A 20,174-nucleotide genomic window follows, 5' to 3' on the forward strand; every position below is an offset into this window, starting at 1 on the left:
GGAGTCAACCACTGGACTACCAGGGAAATCCCTTTAACAGTGTACTTTTTTTTAAAAAATAAATTTATTTATTTTATTTTTGGCTGCGTTGGGTCTTCACTGCTGCACGCGGGCCTTCTCTAGTTGCGTCGAACGGGGGCTACTCTTCATTGCAGTGCACAGGCTTCTCATTGCGGTGGCTTCTCTTGTTGCAGAGCATGGGCTCTAGGCGCGCGGGCTTCAGTAGTTGTGGCGTGTGGGCTCAGTAGTTGTGGCTCGCAGGTTCTAGAGCGCAGGCTCAGTAGTTGTGGCACACGGGCTTAAGTTGCTCCACTGTATGTGGGATCTTCCCGGACCAGGGCTCGAACCCATGTCCCCTTCATTGGCAAGTGGATTCTTAACCACTGCGCCACCAGGGAAGCCCAACAAGTGTACTTTTAACAATTTATAGTTTTAACAGCTTACAGTCATCAGACACTAATGTAAAACAGGAATCTTGTTATGAATCAAAAGGAATGTTCACCTGGAAGTTCAAACAAAAAGTCACATTTATAGTTTTTACAATAAAGAAAACATTCTTGGAATTGGACCTTGAAATAAAATATCTAAGAAGAAAAAAAGATATGCTAAGATGTACATAGGACAGCTTAGACAAAGTACTCTAGCAGATAGCAGAAGACAGAAATTGTACCCACTATGATAGCTATAATCAAAAAGAGGGACAATAACATACACTGGTGAGGATGTGGAGAAACTGTAAGATGATCGTGGGGATGTAAAATGGCACAAGTACCTCAGAAAGCAGTTTGGCAGTTACTCAAAATGTTAAACATGGAGTTATCATGTGACCTAGTAATTTCACTCCTAGATACATACCCAAGAGGAATGAAAACACATGTCCATGCAAAAACATGTACATCAACGCTTATGGCAGCATTATCCAATATAAGCCAAAAAGTAGAAACATCCAAATGTCCATCAACTGACGAAAGGATAAACAAAATGTGATATATCCATTGAATGGAACATTATTTAGCCATGAGAAGGAACTGATACATGCTAGAACATGGATGAACCTTGAAGCATTATGTTAAATGAAAGAAGCCGGAAACAAAAGACCACATATTGTATGATCCGTTTATGGTATACAGGAATGACCAGAATAGGCAAATCTCCACAGATGGGAAGTAGATTTGTAGCTGTCTGGGGCTGGAGGGTGGAGGGAATCAGGAGTGATGGTTAATGAGCATGGGGTTTCTTTTGGGGGTAATGAAAACGTTCTCAAGCTAGATAGAGGTGATGGTTGCACAACTCTGCGACTGTACTAAGAACCACTGAATTAATACATTTTAAAAGTAAATTTTATGGTATGTGAATTATATCTCAACAAATCCGTCATTTAAAAAAAAATCCAGCCTCCTCACCAACCCCCCAAATAAGCAAAGGACACAAAAAGACAACTCACAGAATAAAAAATATAAATGACTAATGAATCTACAAAAAGTTCAAATAGTTGTAACCAAAAAAACATAAACTTTAACAAAACACAAAAACGAGAATGGGTTAATGATCTGGGCCAGAGCAAGGACAAGAAGAGATAGGCAGAGCAAATGATCAAGTTTTATTCTATTCTGAGGGATCAAGAAAGCTACTGAAAGCCACAATCAGCAAATAAGAATCAATGAAGTAACAGACATAGAGAATTATCTTAGGTGTAGTGTACAGCCATATGAAATAGGGAGATCTTAGAGACTAATAGCGTAGTGGGAAAGTTACCGATAATCCAAGCACTAAGAGACTATGGTTGGTGTCCAGAAACTTAAGACCTCGGGGGATAGGGATTTTCTGTCACAGACAAAATGTCTTAGGGATAAAGATGAAGGAAGACAAAATGTCCTCAGACTAAAAAGGTGGGGGTAGGAGAAGTAAGGCAAAAAAGAGGCAACAGAAAAGATCAGCCTCCTGCAAGCCCAGACATCAGGGTGGCAGCATGTAGCAGAGGGTGAGACCTGAGGATCTTCAAGGCAGCAGAGTCCCCAACCACCACCCGTCAAAGACTGAACTGTGGGCCAAGACCCAGATAGAAAAAGGCAATATGGGTCCCAGGAAAAGTGGAGATGAACAACTGGCCACAGACCAAGAGTACTACCTGGTGAGTGAGAGCTCCTCAACCTAGAGACCTACCGGCATTTGTGGGACAATGAAGATGGACTATAGGTTATAGACTGGGAGCTGTAGGGACTTCCAGGGAGGAGCTCCTTGGCATAAGGGACAAGAAATTAATACATATCATACCACCCAGCACTCCTGGGAAAGGAAATATTTAGAATGACTGAGACAGCAAACGGGATGTGGACTGGGAGTTCACAAAATGGACCTAGATAACCTTGAAATTATAAGAATCTACAGAAAATATGCTACTTGAACTTTCTGGGTGAATTAGATGGCAGTGAAATGAAAATACTCTGCAGAACATGGGAGACTGAGCACTGGTGTGTGTCTGTAATTGCCGTGTGGAGGGAATGTGTGCAGGATGCTGGGCCGCACCTGATTCCACACCAACATACACCACCAGCCAGAGGACTAGATCTTTATAAATGAATTCTGGACAAAGAACTGCCTCAAGGCCAGATGCACCCAGGCCCTACAAACTTGTCTAGAACTACCCCATATCTGTGTACCACGGGCCACCCCATCGATAAACTCATCTAACTTGCTATGACTTGCTATGTGACCTACAGACACAAGGACTCAAGCCATAATCGCATCAATACAAGGTGAGCCTAATTCATCTGCAAAGCACAGAAACCACTTAAAGACTATGAAAGCCTAGAAGGAAATAGATTTTCATAGACCTATGGCTGCTTTAGCCTGGAGGAGAAATGGAGGTCACCCCGTGGCACCCACGACTGGCTGAGTAAAGATTACAATGAAATTCAGGAGAGGCAGGAACAAAATTCAGGAATGGTTGTATGAACTGGGAAACTACGGATCAATACCTTATCTTGATTATCATTATATCAATACTTTGCTGCTGCCCGCTAGGAAATTCAACCTTCCTGCCTCTTACCATATCTATCTCTTACAGAAATAGTGAAGGACTGCAGTCTTTGAAAGGTATTTCCCCAGTTAAATTAATATCTAGTGCAATGTATATCCACAGAGAAGATAATACAATAAAATAATCAGCATCTCTATTAAAGATACTGTTATATCACTATTTAACATTGTTCTGGAGATAGTAATCCATGCAATTAGATAAGACAAACACTTCGATACAAAAACACTGGAAAAGAAGAGGATAAAATCTCTATTTACAGGTGACATAACTGTATATCTGGGCCACAGAGAAGCAAAGATAAAAGTACTGAAATAATAAAAGTACTTAAACAATAACAATAATTCAGCAAGGGGGACTTCCCTGGTGGCGCAGTGGTTAAGAGTCCGCCTGCCAATGCAGGGACAAGGGTTCGAGCCCTGGTACGGGAAGATCTCACATGCCGCAGAGCAACTAAACCCATGCACCACAACTACTGAGCCTGCACTCTAGAGCCCGCGAGCCACAACTACTGAGCTCACGCGCCACAACTACTGAAGCCCATGTGCCTAGAGCTCTGCAACGAGAAGCCACCTCAATGAGAAGCTCTAGAGCTCTGCAACAAGAGAAGCCACCTCAGTGAGAAACCCGTGCACCACAATGAAGAGTAGCCCCTGCTCAACACCACCACTAGAGAAAGCCCGTGCGCAGCAAAGAAGACTCAACGCAGCCAAAAATAAATAAATAAATAAAAATTAAAAAAAAAAAGGTAACAAAAAAAATGCAGAAATTAGCAATATTCATATACATGAATAATAATCAGTTGGTAAATATAACTAATAAGAAAATTCTATTTATAATAGTAACAACAAAAGATAAAATACAAAATACATAGGAATAAACAATGTTCAAAACTTGTATGAAGTAAATATAAACCATTCCACAGAGACACAAAAGTAGATTTAAGAAAATGAAAAGACATCGCTTGTTCTAGATTAAGATGTTCCAACACCATCAAGAGATCAGTTCTAAGTTATATAGTAAGTTTAATGCGACCTCAATAAAAGTAGTAGTGAGCTTTCTAATGAACTTGGACAAACTGATGCTAGAGTTCATACGGAAAAATGAAACACGCAAGACTAGTACGGAAAACACTGAAGAAGAGGAGCAATAATGGGGAACTAGCCCTACCAGATATTAAATCATATACAAAGCCTCTATGATTAAAACAGTGTAGTACTGGTACATGAATAGTCAGACCATCCAAAAGTATAAAACATACCCAACTACATATAGAAATCTAGTATATGATAAAGGGGGCCAAGATTTTTTTTTAATTAAGTGGTATCGGGACAACTGGACAGCCATGTGGAAAAGATAAAATTAGACCCATTCACACCATATACAGAAATGTACTCCAAATGGATCAGAGAACTGAATGTGCTCTATATTATACATGAAACTGTATTAGTACTAGAAGAAAGCATGGCTGAATTCCTCTATAACCTGTGGGAAGTGAAAGGCTCTCTATGACTAAATCCAGATGCAATAAATTTAAGATTAATATACTTGACTACACAGAAACAAACTTTTGCAAGTCAAAAAAACACACACCACAAGCAATGCCAAAAGATAACTGGTCAAAGTATTTGCAATATATATCAAAGTTAAATGACTAATATTCTTAAATAGAAAGAACTTTTAAACTCTGAGGGGAAAAGACCAAAATTTATTTAGAAAGTGAGCAAATAACATGAACACTTTAAAAATGTAAAAAATGGCCCTGAAACATATGAAAAAAATGTTCAATTCACTTGTGATAAGAGAAATACAAATTAAAACTAGGCTGAGATACAATTTCTCACCTATTAGATTAGCAGAAATTCAGCAGCTTGACAACATGCTCTGCTGCTGAAGCTGTAGCACTCATATACCACTGGTGGGGATTCAAAATAGTACAACCCCACAGGAAGAAAAATTTGGCAAATCTAACAAATCTTATATATACATTTATCCTGAAGACATATTTGCAACAATACAAAGAAACAAAGATTTGCATTACAACACCACTTGTAATTGAAAAATATTGGGTATTACTTAAGTGTCCAAATACAGGAGAATTGGTTGACTAAACCATGGAGTACTATGTAGTTAAAAATTAAAGTTACTCAATTTGTGTATTACTTTTTTCAATTAGTTACTAAATTGTCAGTACATAAATACTTATTAAGTTGTTTGGACCTCAACTAATAAATTAAACCTTTAGGTGTTTCTCCTGACCTAGGGATGCTGTGAAAAAATTACTGATATAATAAGGATGTCATGAACTGAGAAAGTTTGGGAACGTCTGATAAAGTCCTGTGAAGACTTTTAAGAGGGCATGTGTACCTGGAGATATGCGGTTACTATAGACTGTGGTCAACATAATTTACAATAGGCTAATGAAGGCACTGTCCATAGTAGTAAGTGCTATGGTAGATTTTATCGCAGCTCGCAAGGGGAGCAACTAGCTCAGTCTTTTTTTTTTTTTTTTAAATTTATTTAATTTATTTATTTTTGGCTGTGTTAGGTCTTCGTTGCTGCGTGCGGGCTTTCTCTAGCTGCGGCGAGTGGGGACTACTCTTCATTGGGGTGCACGGGCTTCTCATTGTAGTGGCCTCTCTTGTTGCGGAGCACAGGCTCTAGGCGCGTGGGCTCAGTAGTTGTGGCACGCGGGCTCAGCAGTTGTGGCTCGGGGGCTCTAGACCACAGGCTCAGTAGTTGTGGCACACAGGCTTAGCTGTTCCCGGCATGTGGGATCTTCCTGGACCAGGGCTCAAACCCGTGTCCCCTGCACTGGCAGGCGGATTCTTAACCACTGCGCCACCAGGGAAGCCCTAGCCCAGTCTTGAAAGTTGTTTTTTGTTGTTGTTGTTTTGTTTTGTTTTTTTGGAAGGATGGAGTTGAGAGAAAAAATCAAATCAAGATACAATTTTTGGAGAGGTATAAGCTAAACTAAGTTCTGAAGGGCAAGTAGGGGTATATTAGACTGGGGGAAGGAGGAGTGGTTAAAAATCACAGGAAGAGGAAATGAGGGACTGAAAAAATGCTAGCATTCCAGAAGCCTGGATTGCTGGAACTGAAGACCCTGGAAAAAAAGAAATGAGGCTACAGAATTAGTTAGGTAAGGAGCAGACTTTAAAAGTTTTATGTATGAAATTAAGAATAAAAGGAATTTGGATTGTATTAATTAGCAAGAAGGAGCTGTGACAGGGTTTTAAGCAGGGGAGTATCGTGAATACTCTAACCAAGTGTGGAAAAAAGATTGGGTGGGGGGGACCCAACCAGAGGCTAAAAGGCTGCTACAATAATCCAGAATAGATCTAGACAGGGCAGCTGAACTAAAGCGTCTGCAGGGGCTTCCCGGGTGGCGCAGTGGTTGAGAGTCTGCCTGCCAATGCAGGGGACACGGGTTCGAGCCCTGGTCTGGGAGGATCCCACATGCCGCGGAGCAACTGGGCCCATGAGCCACGGTTGCTGAGCCTGCGCGTCTGGAGCCTCTGCTCCGCAACAAGAGAGGCCGCAGTAATGAGAGGCCCGCGCACCGCGATGAGGAGTGGCCCCCACTTGCCGCAACTAGAGAAAGCCCTCGCACAGAAACGAAGACCCAACACAGCAAAAATAAATAAATAAATAAATAAAGCGTCTGCAATCACTCAGTAGTGGGGCAACCTCATTTTCAATGGATTACTATGCTAGCTTCTCAACCGCAAAAGAAAGCAACAGATCCCGTGGCTTCGAAGACTACAGTCATGATCTTTGTGGAAATTGGGGATCTTTGCCCCACCTTCACAATGTGTCTGGGAGTGGAAGTCGTTTCATAATCTTGCTGTGTTTTATTCTCCAAGATGACATTGACAAACCCTGATATTTAGTTTCAATAAGTGAATTCTGCAATGAAATTAGATCCCAGACTTCAAAGTGATTATGTGTGTCAAGCATTATGTCTGTCTACTGAACCTAATACAGGACTCTAGCTGTGAGGGCCTCTAAGAATACTAACATGCTTTATGGAAGCTTGCTTCTTGGCTTGTACAGAATGACCTCTTGATGTCTAGGAATAAGTTTTCACCTTCAGGTATAATTGAATCAAAGATGCAAATTCTCTTCTAAAATTTACTCAAACAGTCTTTTAAGAACTCACAGAGCTTTAACTGAATTTTTTCTATATTGTAACCAAATCCTTATGAGTGCAATAGGGTAGTAAGAAAGGTGTTTTAGAGCTAAAAAACAAAAAACAAACAAACAGAAAAACACAAAGAATAACTGTTACTAATGGGGGCTGGAGAATAAGCTATTTTTTACTTGAGCTCTACACTTCTTTTTTAAACCAAGAGATGAACACATCTTTAGAATTAAGCCCACTGAAAAGGGCATTTTTTTAAAAAAAGTGCACAGCCTTGGGAAGAGTGAAGAGAATTCTATTGGCACCGAAGAGCAGTTAGACCCTTACAAGAATTCTGCCACCTTTAAGCCTCCATACTAAACCCAAAGAGAAAATAATATATGGTCTGAAATGGTAAAAACAGACCCAGTACACCTCTGCTTTTTTACCATTCTTTCCACTCTCCCACAACCTCTCCCCCATGTCCTTCCGTCCAAGAAAGAACTAAAAAAACAACAAGATTGCAGGAAAGGTCACTGCAAACAGGTCTCCAACAGTCCTCTCAAATAGGGACTATTCAGGTACTTGAAAGGTAAAAAGTAATAATCAAACACCAAAGTTGAGTTCCTTATACTCTACTCTCCCGGGACACTTATATGAAAAATGCCCATGCATTTTTTCATCGTGGCACACGCAGGAGGTGATAACGTGTGGAAGGTCATAAACAGAAGACTGGCTGCTATCTGAGGCCACCTGGCCAGGGTCACTGGTTACCCCAGGCCCCATGTGATGGACAAGACTACTGAGGAGATCAGTATCTTTGCTTCCTTAAAGCTCAGCTCAATCAGAATCGAATTCTTTTCTCAGTCTTTTAGGATTAATTGCAATAGCCAATGCTCTCAGAAATTGTTACTTTAAAATCCAGACTCTATTACGTACTAGCGGCCCAGCTTCCAGCAAATAACTTCCATTAGCCTTAGTAAAGTATGGAAAAACTACCTATCTTGCAGTAGTGTGGAGATTAAAAATTATAAGCTCTTATCACAGTGCTTGGCAGGAAATCAATGTAGGAGGACTGTTATTACCAAGAGAGTTGTTGAAATAAGGGAAATCTGACCTCTGTATAGTGGTTACGTCACTGAGATAAGAAATTACAGGCTTCACTCTCCCTAGTGTCTAAAATTAAAACATTTTATAAAACAGTGAAAACCACGAACTGTCTCCCTACTTCCTCAAAATCATAATCTTTTCCTCCATTAATATTCACAGCCTCTTATTCCAGTATTTTAAAAGTGATTGTCTTCGCAACCCATGTACAAATGCATATTACACTGACACACACATATACAAGAAGTGATACTGGTACATTTATCTATGTTCTGTAGAAGCTGAACTTGGAAAACCAGTGTAGGACCAGACATTCGGAGAGGAAAGAAGATATCAGCACTTTTTTATTTGAACCTCACTACAGTGAAAATAACCCAACCATCTATAGACAAAAATTATCTCCCCACACAAATGGTAGACAAGTTTCTTTCCTGTAATAAGCCCCTTTTCCCTGAAAAGAGTTGTATGAAGAATTAACTGCAAAGAAAGTGTTGTATGAAGAATTACTTCAAAATAATTGATACAGATGACTGCACACTCAACAGACACACTGGAGAACAGCATCTGGATCGCTGGAAAAAAGTGTTAAAGTGGCTCCTGGTAAATCACGTCAAGGTCATAAGAGGATGTCAGAGGACTTCATGTACCCGTGGAAAAAAAACGAGCCACTATAAGCAATTCTGCGATGTACCACGTTATCTCAACAGTGCTAACTCCCAATTTCCTCTATTTGCTTAAGATAGGGTATGGTTATAAACTTCCTATCACCAGGAAATCTCTTCTTGATAACCCTGGGCAAAAAAGCTAAAGTAGTAAACATTTAACACTGGAATATAAGTTGTTATAATGCCCAATCACAATACCCCAAATATAATTTTAATCTTTCAGGGGAGGATAGTTTTGGAAGGATGGCAAAGGATTCTTCTTGATTTGTCCTTTGACCATGCTAAAGAACAGAAAGACAAAGCAAAATCTGCAACCAAACTGAAACAAAAACACAAACAAAAAAACCTTAGCCCCCCCAAATAAATGACTACTGGAAGGCAACTGTGAGATCACCTGCACATTCATTCATTCACTGAAGAGCTGTGTGAATAACTTCTATGTTCTGGCCACATCGCATGGAAACACAGGGATGAGTAAGACATGGCTCCTGCCCTGAAGAAATTCATAATCTAAATATAATGTTTTAAGAGTCACAGGAGTCATTTTATAATAATATTGCGTTAATAGAGACAGAAACATAAGCGAATAAGACATATTTAAATACCTTAGTAAACATAAGCTAAAAGGAATACCTTTGGTGAAAACTGAGCTCACTAACGACATTTAGTATATACTTTTTGGAGCATGATTAAAGTTGTAATTTACTTCCAGGACAAGAATTAACTCATGACACATATTTTATAATGATCTCCCCCCCCGCCCCCCTCCCCGCGGCCCCCAAACACAATTTGTAAATTAGGTGCTTTTCAGCTTGACAGGCAGGGCGTGGCCCTGGAGTTCTCATACGACCTCAATGACACTTGGGTGAGCTCTCGCAAGTCTGGACATTCAGGTTTCCAAGAAAAAGCCAGTCAACTCCCTAATTCTCCCTAAACCTTGAAACAACACTGCCACCTCTCTGCGCCGTCACCCCCGCCCACTTACACACATATCCCCAGCCTAAAGCACACAAACCACATCTTCCACTTCTGGAAAACCTTCAGGAACGAACCACGGAAGAAACACCTCCCTCACTCAAAATATCCATATTCTCGTTCTCGTTTCAGAGGCTTGATTCCCGATTATTGGTTAAACCTGTGCAAGAGCCCAGGACCAGCTATTCAGTTCAGTGCGGACCATCTAATGACTTCAACCTGAGAAAGCTATTCCTTTAACTGGCACAAAACCCTACCGGAGACGCTTAAAAAGCAACTGCTCGCACACAGACAAGGAGTGAAAGAAAGGGAAGGAGGGGAGAGGGGCGGAGTGAGGCGCGGGGACTGCGGCGACCGGTCCCCCCAGGTTGCGGGCACCGCCCAGGCGGGGACCTCGGCGCGGCGGGCCAGAGATGCGGGGTGACCTTCCGACGAGGCCAACTCGAGGGGGTACCGGGGTCGGGAGACCTCGCCGCAACTGTCCGCTCTCGGGAGTGCACTCGCCCGCACAGCGGCGAACCCGGCGCCCCGGATTCCAGCCCGGGCTCGTCCCGCAGCTGGTTCCCGGGCAGAACGCAAGAGGGGCAATTTCGGCGTTCGGGCCCGGCGCCTGGGCCTCGGCCCGCCGCCGCCCAGACACACCCCCGCCGCCGCCCCGGCGGCCCCAGCCCCTCCCCAGGCGACCCGAGCGGGCATCGCTCACCTGCACCGCAAGCCGGTCCACCGCCCCGCGGGCTCCGGAAGCCGCGGCTGAGCTGGCTCCAGCTGGAGAGTGCTCGGCCCTTGTCGTCCAGGAGGCTCCGCGTCGGGAGCGGCAGAAGGAGGAGTCCGACAGGAGGCGGTGGAGTCTGGGCGGCAGGAGGAGGCGGAGGAGGGCTCGGGGCGCCCCGCTCTCGGGAGATCCACCCTCCCGCTGGCCGCTCTGCAGCAGCAGCCGCAGATCACTTCCGGGGCGCTGGGAGCGGGGCGGAGCCTGCTGGGAAGCAACTTCCTGTCCGCGGGCTGAGAGGAGGATGTAGGGGCCGGGGCTGGAGAACAATGGCCGGAGGGAGCGGGCCAGCTGGCCTCCACCCTCCGCGCCCTGAGGGCGGGCTACACTGCCTCTCGGGCGACCCCACCCCCGGCTCTCTGCTCCCGGCGAGGTGAAGTCACCTCCCCGGGGCCCGGGAGGGGCCGCGGGCCTCGCAGAGTTTCCCGGATCTCGGCGCCGGCGCCACGACGTTCTTGTCTCTCTTCTGGGGACCAGGAGGGGGTTCTTGGGGAAGGAGGGGGAGAGCGGAGGCCGCCATCTTGCTTCCAGGGGGCGGCCTCTTCTCCCGGGGCGTCCTAGGCCACTCCGTCCTGTGGTCGGGATTTTCCCGAGTGGAACCGGCGACGTGGCTCGTCGCGGGCTGAATCCCTGGAGACGGGTCAGTCGCCTGCCCTGGCTGGAGGATCTCGGTGGCCGCCCTGGGCCTTCTAACAGCTGATCCCGGGAGAACTCGCATCGGCGGATAGTCGGGGATCCTTTTCTGAGGATTCTCGAACCCCCTACGACACTGCGGGTCTGATGTCTGGTGTGGCACTGAGATCATCCCGCGCCCCCATCCTGTGATTTGGGAGCCTAAATTGGAAGTAGTTCCACTAAATCTTTTGCTTTATTTAATCCTTCCACAGGTTCGAAATCGATCGTTAGACTAACATGCGTTAGCAGCTGCCCTCTTAACTCTAGATATTTATTCCCTTATCCTCCTCCCTCCCCACCTCGCACCTGAGTAGCAACACTCATTGCTTGACACAGTCCATTCCAGGGATGCCCAGACTAATGGAAGCAAATAATTACGGTTGGAAGTATGGCATATCAAGGTGTACAGAGAAAGGAATGGATGAGTTTACTAAAACTGGGTCAGATTTTCAAGATAAACAGGGATTTTACAGCACATCCAGATCCTGACAAAAAGGACATGAAACAAAGGAACAAATAAAGAGTACTGAGAAGTCTGAGTAGTAATTACAGGACTTAAAAGTTCAAGCCTGGGCTGCTGAAAAAGATGAATCTGAAGAAGCAGTCAGGAGTCAAACATGAACTGTCTTTCATTCCGTGGTGAGGCAATGAATAGAGGAATGACCCTGGACAGACTGACAATTTAAGCTGTTGGTGGAGGACAGGTTACTTGAGGGGAGGAGCAGGGTAAGCAGAGAGCTTGTAGACAAGGAGCCATTACGGAAATCAAGGGAAAGGATAACCATAATATGAGTGGCAGTGTGCATCCGAAGAAGATGGATTCCTAAAATGTTCAGGATGCCAAATCAACTAGTTATGATAATAGATTCTTGGGAAGCAAGTGCCTGCTGGATAAAAGAATGGAAGTGACAATACTGATGCCTTGCTCTGCTTTCGGGGGAGGATAAAGGTGTATTTTACCAAATGAAATAAGGAAGGATTGGGATGGGGTTAGGGCAGAAAATGAATGCCATTTTGGACCTGGCGAGTTTTAAGTACCGATGGTGGTGTCTAATGGCAGTTGCTGTGTGGGTCTACAGCTCTGGGTAGGATGGGGTATGAAGTTACAAACACCACAGGCTTGTATTACCACACCCGAGCCAACTGCAGTCTCACTTTATTGAGCACAGATTCAAAGCCACTTCTCCTTTGTCCCTAATTTTTCTTGGGAAAAATGCTGAAATATTACATTTTTAAAAATCCCCATGTGGTAATATATGCATAATGGTCTTCTAAGGACCATGTTTCTTCTAAGGGCCATAAAGTTTAGGCTTACAAGAAACTGAATATGACAAAAGCATAACTAGTATAGCATCATAAAATAATATCATTGTTACCTTAATTAAAATTTTTAAAATTTAATTATTGACGAGACAGATTAGTTAAACTGGCCACAGATGGAGGATTGAGGATGGTAGGTTACACAAATACCTGTTGAATGGAGAACTAGAAGGAGGATAGCTTTAAGAAGAGTGAGCAATGGGAACGCAATGAAAGACAACCTCAAGTTCATTAGTCAGCCTGTCTCAGCTGATTCTTGTTGGTTCACAGCTATGCTAACCTAGCTTAAAGCAGTCAGAAATAGAATGGATCATTTTTGAGCAGAAGCTTCAGAAAGCCACATATAGCAAAAGCCCTGATAATAGGTACAGTGGCAAACCAAAGACTAATTATTAGTTGTTATTCTATATTCCTGTATAGCAGGATTTTTTGAACACAAAAAATGAGGTACTCTCACCTTTAGTTCTTAGATTATTCAAATACATTTATTCTCAATTTTCCTAGAATAGAATTACATTTAGGTGTATTGACCAACCATGTAATGGATAATATACTGAACTAGAAATGAGAGCAATGATCTTGAGTCCCAAAGTTCTTTTCACCATATGACCCAAGCAAAGTCATTTAACCTCTCTATGCCCTAGCTTCTTTGACTATAAAATAGAGATTATAATAACTTTCTACCAGCCTGCCTCTTGGAGATAAGAAATAACAAATTAATGCTTTAAAAGCTCTTTGAGGTACTTGGATGAAAGGGCATAATTGTAAGTATGTATTATTAATAATTAGCACTAGTATCCAGTAGAACTCATGAGCATTTCAAAATTTCCTGCCTGGGCACCTCAAAGAACATGAAGGGTTCTGGTTTAAAATATACTTAGATTTGGGAATTCACTGGCAGTCCAGTGGTTAAAACTGGCTCTTTAACTGCTATGGACCCAGGTTAGATCGCTTGTCGGGGCACTAAGATCCCACAAGCTGTGTGTTGTTGCCAAAAAAATTTTTTTTAATAATAATAATAAATACACACACACACACACACACACACACACACACACTTAGGTTTCTTGTTGACTTGTTAATTTTTATTATTTATAAACCAACCTTATGTACTAACATATGGTATGAGTAAAAAGTAAGAGAAGAGTTTTAGTAACTACAATTCTTATGTTTGCTGCTACTTATAGCTAATATATACTTTGGGGAGACGTATGAGATAGGTATGCTTTTGTCAGAATCATGTTTTAGAATTAATGATTAGTCTACTACAGTCATTTAACTGGAATTTTGTATTAAAGCATTACTCACGTCCCCATAGAATAATAAGACTTAGCATGCAGTTACATGTTTGTCTGTAGCATGAAGGTGAGCATTCCTATAAATCTTCTGTCATTCTCATCGTTGTTTAATCAGAAATACAAAATAAAATACATAGTCCTCTGAGGTTTTGTCCAGTGTCTATCCCTAAAGTAGATGAAATTTTTCCTCTTAGATTGGTTTCTTCAGTATTTCTCTTTTGAAAAGTGTATGCGTATATAAACACATACATTTAAATTGTCCATAATACCCATGGTACCTTAACATTTGTATTATTTGATTTTATTTTCACAACAACTTTATAAGACATGCATTGTTCAAAAAAAATAGGTTCAGAGGGCTTAAAGACTTGCCTAAGGGCTGAAAAGACTTGCTACAAATTGTCAAGTAGCAGAGTCAAACTCAAATCTCTTATCCTGAGGCTCTCAAATTACTGTTCCTTCTAGTTCTTTATATGATGGTTACCAGCTTGATATGACAGTTATGCCAGAACATATTTATAATATGGGCATTTCTGGCTTATGATTGATTGCCTGTAGAATCTGTAAAATTCAGCCAAACTTAAGCCTTTAAAACTTAAACTGCTGTTCTTATGTTTATGGCTGTGTCTATCACCTTGAAGACAGGCACTTAGTTTTATTCATCTTCATGGTGTCAGGCATTAGTACTCAAAATATTTTAGGGATGAAAATAAAAAGTGTATTATGATTAGTTGAATAAGGGGAGAAAAAACAATCACATTGGAAACTTTTAGGTGTGTGAATATGTGTGTGTGTGTGGCCGTTTTCTGTACATCCAGGTAAAGATAATTTGTTTTGGTTTGTTTTATAATTTAAATCAGTGAGACCATTGCCTCCATTTCCTGCTTCACTTTTATGGCCATCAGGCCTAAAGCGGTAGATTTACATAGGTGCTGTAAGTGACAGTCACTTGTATGATACCATTCCTAATGTTTCTGTTTGGACTTAAATATTCTAGATGGCCCTTTTGTTGTGGCCACTGTAGTGAGAATGCATAAAGAATGGAGGTCTGACATTTAGGCTTTACAGTCCTGCCCTTCATGTCCACTCTTGTGAACCACATATTTCCATACTTTTTCTGTTGGGATTAAAGGATAAGGCTACTAGATCAATGGTTCCCGAGTATTGCTGCTCACCAGAATTTGTACAGACAGTCCCTGACTTTACGATGGTATGAAAGCAATACTCGTTCAGTGGAAGCCATGCTTCGAGTTTTGAATTTTGAACTTTTCCTGGGCTAGCCATATGGGCACGATTCTCCCTCTCTCTCTCTCTCTTTCTCTCTCTTTCTTTTTTTTTTTTCTTTTTTTTTTTTTGAGTTTAAATGCATTTTATTTTATTTTTAAAATTTATTTATTTATTTATATTTATTTTTTGGCTGTGTTGGGTCTTCGTTTCTGTGCGAGGGTTTTCTCTAGTTGCGGCAAGCAGGGGCCACTCTTCATCGCGGTGCGCGGGCCTCGCACTGTCGCGGCCTCTCTTGTTGCGGAGCACAGGCTCCAGACGCGCAGGCTCAGTGCTTGTGGCTCACGGGCTTAGTCGCTCCGCGGCATGTGGGATCTTCCCGGACCAGGGCTCGAACCCGTGTCCCCTGCATTGGCAGGCAGATTCTTAACCCCTGCGCCACCAGGGAAGCCCGCATTTTATTTTTAGACAACCTACATGACATGTTTTTTTTTCCTCAAAATCAATGCCTCCGCTCCAAACAAATCAACATCAAAACGAAGAGCTCAAGATGCCATCAGTCCCATTTGTCTAAGTCCTGGTGTTGTGCGGATGAAAAGCAGCAGCCAGCCAGTTACGACGAGCAAGGGATCCAAACAGCCAAATTCGTTAATATTTTTCCATTTCTAGACCATCCTTAAAGAAAATCATACATGGGGTCACACCATCCTCACGGTAGTCCAGCAGAGCAACCATGCCATCTGGATTCATGTTTTCACCAATAAAGAACTGACAGTTTTTGAAATTAGCAAGGATATGCTTGATTTGTTCTGCAGCCCCTGTCATAAAAGGTTTTACTCTTTCTGGTCTCTGTTCTTCAAGCTTCCCTTTGATTGACTTCATGTAATCTTTGATGTACTTCTTGTAGGCTTCTTTTGTGAAGCTGGTTTCCTGCAAGTGATGGTTCATGACAATATCCACACCAGTGATTACTGTGCTTTGGGTACCTTCACCCTCGGGGCCTTCAGCGGAGGCATTTCCACCAATGAGCGAGTCATCAATGTTACCCTCTGTCCTACTGACCATCTTCCCCTCCACCTCCAGACACAGCCCGTCCACGACCTCCCGGATCTTGTAGATGTCGGAGAACATCTCATCATGGCTGATGAGGTCCCGGTAGATGATCATGATGGCGACTGGAGGGAGACAATGGTGGCACTAGCTTAGGAGCACGGAGCTCAGAGCGAGCACGGAGCTCAGAGCGAGCGCGGTGCGGCCGGAGCGGCGCTCAGGGGAAGGGGGGAGCGGGCGGAAAAGGCCGACTCTGCCGCTGCCCAACCTCATATAGAGGGCACCTCTCTTTCTCTCTTGATGAAATGCCAGCTCCCAGTCCAATACACTTCCAATCACCCTGCACCCAGACAACCATTCACTTGTGCATTTGTAGAACAGTATTCACTAAATTACATGAGATAGTCAATACTTTATTACAAACCAGTTTTTTTGTGTCAGATGATTTTGTCCATCTGTAGGCTGGTGTAAGCGTTCTGAGCACATTTAAAGTAGGCTTGGCTCGGCTATGATGTTCAGTAGGTTAGGTGTATTAAATTCATTTTTGACTTACAATATTTTCAATTTATGATGGATTTATTGAGACATAACCTCATCATAAGTTGAGGAAGATCTGTAAAGCTTTAAAGGAAATTCAGATTCTTGAGTCCCACTCTAAACAAAGTCAATTAGAAAGTCTTGGGTGAAGCCTTATATGTATATAAATTTAAAAATATAACAAATATAAATAGTTATATTTGTAGCTATAACACCCTCCTTCAAATTCTGATCGTCAGTTAGGTTTGGGAAGTTCTGGTTTCAGTAACTTATCCAATGTCACACAGAACCCTAAACAGAGCCAGAAATGAACTCAAATCTTATAAGTCCAAGTTAAATGCTTTTCACTGGACTTCTGCTGTCCTTTTACTGATTACATATGATGGGGTAGGATGGAAAAGTGGAGAAAAAACAGCAATTTCAATTAAAATTTTTTACCATATTCTGTTACATGGTTTTAAGATTAAAAGAGCTAGTATCTTAGTGAACTTAGAACAATATCTGGCACATGGCAAGTACATGTAAATGATAAATGTTAAATGAGTAGCTTAAATGTTAAATGTTAAGTGAATGCTGTTGTCTAATTACAGTGTTCACTTTGCCCAGGGTTAAAGTGAAATTGAATTAGATATGAACATTTTTACATTATTTTATGTTCACAGATATAAACATTTTCTATGTAGAAAAAAGATGTATGTAAATAACAGTGGCATCCTCAGTATTTTTTTTTTTTTTTTGTCTTGGAAGCCCTGAATTTGTATAGCTGAAAATATTTCTGTGTTGTTTCTTTTCATTTTTTGACATTAAGAGAAATGTTAATAATATACTTATTAAATGAAGTTTTAGATTTGCAGCTGTGTAGTATTCTTATATTATTTTATTTAAGATATAATTATAGCTAAGGTGCATGGGATGATGTATTTTACATTGTCCTTCTACCACTGAACTAGCTCCAAAATTGATTTTTACTGCTATGAAATCAAGTATTCATTTTTCAGAAGCCATTGTCTGCCTGGATTGATCATCCAAATGAAATATTTCCTTTGAATGAGGTAATAGATATGCTTGGTTCTATCTAATTTCCCTACCTCTCTACAGGTTTCTTCAGAGTCTTTCAAACTTGAATAAGTTTTTATACTTATTAACTATAAATAAAATTGTACATTTTCATCACCAGTAAATGAAGAACCCACTTTGATATTTTAAAGGGTTCTTTGATACATTTTGACAAAGTCTGTGAAAATATGCCTTTGGTCAGAATCTATCATTGTGAAAATTGATACCCATTTTAGTTTTGTTCATTTTATAAGTTGTATTATTTTTCAGAGGAATCACCACATACCCAGCATCGATTTCTAGTGGCTCCTGATTTTTGCCTGTGTGTGTGTACACATACACAGAATACCTTCATATCTTCAAGTAGAATACAAATTTAGTCTTTAATATACTTCATTAAAATGAATTATTCTATCATAAATGAATTGATTTGTCCTGGAAAAGGGTAGAGGTAGGGATAGACTAGAACAGAAGGTATTTGTAAAGTCAGGAGGACTCTGGTAGGTAGCGAGGATTAGACCAGAAAGTACCAGATCTGAGAAACCAGAAGGAAGAATTAGATGCCATCAGTAGGGAAGCAGCTGACTATTTGAGTCCAGAGTTAGCCAAGGAAAGGGAATTAAATTAGCATTTATTAAATATTTACTATATTTCAAATGTTGTCCCAGGCACCTTACAAAAGAAGGAATGTCTGGCTAGGTCCCATAAATCTAGATGTTTTGAGTCTTGGGGAGTCAGAGAAAATAGTATTAATAAGTAAGATACTTGAACAAATTATATTATTGTCTGCATTTTATTTTTTATTTATTTATTTTAGGTTATAAATCACATCTTTTTTTTAAATTATTTATTTATTTATTTTTATTTATGGCTGTGTTGTGTCTTCGTTTCTGTGCGAGGGCTTTTTCCAGTCGTGGCAAGCGGGGTCCACTCTTCATCGCGGTGCGCGGGCCTCTCACTATCGCGGCCTCTCCTGTTGCGGAGCACAGGCTCCAGATGCGCAGGCTCAGTAATTGTGGCTCACGGGCCCAGCCGCTCCGCGGCATGTGGGATCTTCCCGGACCAGGGGTCGAACCCGTGTCCCCTGCATTGGCAGACAGATTCTCAACCACTGTGCCACCAGGGAAGCCCAATCACATCTTTTTATTAAATAATATTAGTACTTGAACTTAGGCTTTTAATTAATTGATTTTAATAGCAATACTTAGATAGTCCCTGATTATTCTCACTACCTTTGAAAACTCTTATTGTCTGCATTTTAAAATACTTACACTGTGTTGTAATAATTAAAAATTACATGAGAACTATATATTCGTTATTATAATCAAACCTATAACTTTTGAACCATGACCATCCCTTCCTTCATTCTTTTCACAATAGAAAGCCATCGTTCTGTCTGGATTCTGGATCTCAGCTCCTCCTGTCTACTTAAGGACCTTGCTCCATCAATTACTCTCTTTTTGTTGTGTCTTCAACCTCTCACTCTACTGGTTCCTTGCCATTAGCATTCTCATTTGTTTAAAGTGTCTCCCTCATACATATCCTCTCTCCCTCCGGCTTCTACCCAAATTCTCCTTCCTTTCACTAGAGAAAAATTTTCAGAGAATTTTCTGTGCTTGCTATCTCCACTTCCTCACCTCCAAGTTACTCCTCAATCGTAGGTAGTCAGGCTTTCATTCCCAACATTGTTGTGAAACGACACAATAAAGTCACCAATATCATCCCTATTATAAGATATCCCTTAGTTCTTAATGTTTCAGCAGCATTTGAAGTTGTTGACCGTTCGTTCCTTTTTGAAACAATCTCTTCTCTCAGCTTCTGGAAAACCACACTTCATGTTTGTTTCCTTTCTGGCCACTCATCATTGTCCTTTGGACACTGCTGTCTTTGCTTAAATAGTGCCATTTCAAGGAACTCTAAGGCTCTATCACTCTAGTCTAGTCTACACATTCCTCTTGGATTATCTCATCTATGCCATGGTTTTATTTCTATAGGTTGATGACTTCTAGCCATGAACTCACTCCTAAGCTTGAAACCTATGTATTCAATTCGCTAGTTGATACCTCTTGGATGTTTTATAGCAAACTAGCTCAAACACAGCATGTCCAAACTGAGCTGATGCAATCACCCACCCAAATGCCGGAAGCCAGAAATCTACATGTTTACTTTGAATTTTCTCTTTTCCTGAACATCCACTCCATCATCAGGCTCTGTTAAAACTTCCTCCTTAGCACATCTCAAATCATCCATTCCACTCCATTTCTTCTTCCTTTTTTTTTTTTTTTGAAGTTGCCTTTTAAAAAGATTTTTTTTATTGACGTATAGTTGATTTACAATG

At 41.4% G+C, this 20,174-nt stretch overlaps 1 protein-coding gene and 1 pseudogene across 5 annotated transcripts in view; both read right to left on the reverse strand.

Moving 5' to 3' along the window:
• The window catches only part of RALA (RAS like proto-oncogene A), a 72,584-nt gene extending 61,714 nt beyond the window's left edge, over positions 1–10,870 (reverse strand). For 2 of the 4 annotated variants that reach the window (XM_082473657.1, XM_082473658.1), the window contains exon 1: positions 10,611–10,864. The gene's annotated coding sequence lies outside the window, so the exon portion shown is untranslated. Of the gene's footprint in view, positions 1–10,610 lie in introns of all 4 variants that reach the window. The other 2 variants (XM_082473660.1, XM_082473661.1) reach the window with 2 other exon arrangements.
• A 4,825-nt stretch (positions 10,871–15,695) lies between these two features.
• LOC309666273 (translationally-controlled tumor protein pseudogene) lies at positions 15,696–16,448 on the reverse strand (annotated as a pseudogene). Its single transcript has one exon. The product of its transcript is annotated as a translationally-controlled tumor protein pseudogene (transcript).
• Between the last annotated feature and the right edge of the window lie 3,726 nt (positions 16,449–20,174).

This window comes from Balaenoptera physalus, assembly GCF_965194825.1.
Source record: "Balaenoptera physalus genome assembly, chromosome: 8".
Classification (NCBI taxonomy): domain Eukaryota; kingdom Metazoa; phylum Chordata; class Mammalia; order Artiodactyla; family Balaenopteridae; genus Balaenoptera; species Balaenoptera physalus.